This window comes from Neophocaena asiaeorientalis, unplaced genomic scaffold, assembly GCF_003031525.2.
Source record: "Neophocaena asiaeorientalis asiaeorientalis breed wild unplaced genomic scaffold, Neophocaena_asiaeorientalis_V1.1 scaffold119, whole genome shotgun sequence".
Lineage (NCBI taxonomy): Eukaryota > Metazoa > Chordata > Mammalia > Artiodactyla > Phocoenidae > Neophocaena > Neophocaena asiaeorientalis.
This window is the reverse complement of record NW_020175821.1, coordinates 6,396,609-6,399,408: the sequence shown is the minus strand read 5'-3', so window position 1 is coordinate 6,399,408 and position 2,800 is coordinate 6,396,609.

Here is a 2,800-nt window from a genome sequence, read left to right as displayed (position 1 = left end):
TTGATGTTTACATGCAAAGAATTTTCTATATTTAGAGTATAAATCTAGGAGTGAATTGCCACATTGTTTAGCACACAAATGTTCAACTTTGCAAGATAACGTGAATTATTTTTCAGGGATTGTACTGATTTACATTCACACTAGTTGTAAATAAGATATCTTTTTTTCTTTTTTTTTTTTTTGCGGTATGCGGGCCTCTCACTGTTGTGGCCTCTCCCGATGCGGAGCACAGGCTCCAGACGCGCAGGCTCAGCGGCCATGGCTCAAGGGCCCAGCCGCTCCGCGGCATGTGGGATCTTCCCGGACAGGGGCACGAACCCGTGTCCCCTGCATCGGCAGGCGGACTCTCAACCACTGCGCCGCCAGGGAAGCCCTAAATAAGATATCTTATTGATCCATATCCTAACACTTGGTTATATTGTCTTTTTCTTCTTCTTCTATCACCACTTCCTCCTCCTCCTCTTCCTCCTTCTTTTCCAATCTGGTGAGTGTAAAACGGTTTACACTCACTTTAGTTTTTAACATGCATTTTCTGAATCACTAATGAGGCTGAGCATCTTATATGCTTAATCTTTACTCGTATTTTCTTTTCTGTGATATATCTGTTTATGTATTTCCCACATTTTCCTGTTGAGTTTTTCATCTTTTTATTAATTTTATGAGTTCTATATTGCAAATATCTCCTTCCAATTTGTGGGTTTTTTTTTTCATTTTATTTGATATGTGTTTTGATGAACAGAAGTTTTAAATTTTATGGTAGTTTATCAACATTTTCTTTTATGGGTTGTGCTTTCTGTGTCTTATGTAAAAGATTTTCATATCCTAAAGTTATAAAGATCTCTTTCTGTAAAATTCTTCAAAACACTCGATTGGGTTTTCTTTTTGTACTTAATTCTTTAACCAACAGGGAACTTATTTTTTGTGTGTAGGAGTGACGTAAGAATCCAATCTTTATTGAGATATTACTTAGAATAAATTGTGCAAATCTCAAGTGTAAACAGCTCCATGAGTTTTTATTAGACATTTTTTTAACCCACAGAAACGGAATTATATCAACCGCATTTTTACTTTTTTTTATACAGCAGGTACTTAGCAGTCATCAATTTTATACACATCAGTGTATACATGTCAATCCCCATCGCCCAATTCAGCACACCACCATCCCCACCCCCCCGTGGTTTTCCCCCTTGGTATCCATACGTTTATTCTCTACATCTGTGTCTCAAGTTCTGCCCTGCAAACCGGTTCATCTGTACCGTTTTACCAGGTTCCACATACATGTGTTAATATATGATATTTGTTTTTCTCTTTCTGACTTACTTCACTCTGTATGACAGTCTCCAGATCCATCCACGTCTCAACAAATGACTCAATTTCGTTCCTTTTTATGGCTGAGTAATATTCCATTGTATATATGTACCACATCTTCTTTATCCATTCATATGTTGATGGGCATCTAGGTTGCTTCCATGACCTGGCTATTGTATATAGTGCTGCAATGAACACTGGGGTGCATGTGTCTTTTTGAATTATGGTTTTCTCTGGGTATATGCTCAGTAGTGGGATTGCTGGGTCATACATGACTCTCAACCACTGCGCCACCAGGGAAGCCCTCTAATTTTATTGATTTGAGTCCTCTCCTTGTTTTTCTTGATGAGTCTGGCTAATGGTTTATCAATTTTGTTTATCTTCTCAAAGAACCAGCTTTTAGTTTTATTGATCTTTGCTATTGTTTGCTTTGTTTCTATTTCATTTATTTCTGATCTGATCTTTATGATTTCTTTCCTTCTGCTAACTTTGGGTTTTGTTTGTTCTTCTTTCTCTAGTTCCTTTAAGTGTAAGGTTAGATTCTTTATTTGGGATTTTTCTTGATATTTGAGGTAGGCTTGTATAGCTACAAACTTCCCTCTTAGAACTGCTTTTGCTGCATCTCCTAGGTTTTGGATCATCGTGTTTTAATTGTCATTTGTCTCTAGGTATTGTTTGATTTCCTCTTTGATTTCTTCAGTGACCTCTTGGTTGTTTAGTAACGTATTGTTTACCCTCCACATGTTTGTGTTTTTACGTTTTTCTCCCTGTAATTCATTTCTAATCTCATAGGGTTGTGGTCAGAAAAGATGCTTGATATGATTTCAATTTTCTTAAATTTACTGAGGCTTGATTTGTGACCCAAGATGTGATCTATCCTGGAGAATGTTCCATGCACACTTGAGAAGAAAGTGTAATCTGCTGTTTTTGGATGGAATGTCCTATAAATATCAATTAAATCTATCTGGTCTATTGTGTCATTTTAAGCTTCTGTTTCCTATTTATTTTCATTTTGGATGATCTGTCCATTGGTGTACGTGAGGTGTTAAAGCCCCCCACTATTATTGTGTTACTGTGGATTTGCTCTTTTATAGCTGTTAGCAGTTGTCTTATGTATTGAGGTGCTCCTATGTTGGGTGCATATATATTTATAATTGTTATATCTTCTTCTTGGATTGATCCCTTGATCATTATGTAGTGTCCTTCCTTGTCTCTTGTAACATTCTTTATTTTAAAGTCTATTTTATCTGATATGAGTATAGCTACTCCAGCTTTCTTTTGATTTCCATTTGCATGGAATATCTTTTTCCATCCCCTCACTTTCAGTCTGTATGTGTCCCTAGATCTGAAGTTGGTCTCTTGTAGACAGCATATATATGGGTGTTGTTTTTGTATTCATTCAGTGAGCCTGTGTCTTTTGGTTGGAGCATTTAATCCATTCACGTTTAAGGTAATTATCGATATGTATGTTCCTATGACCATTTTCTTAATT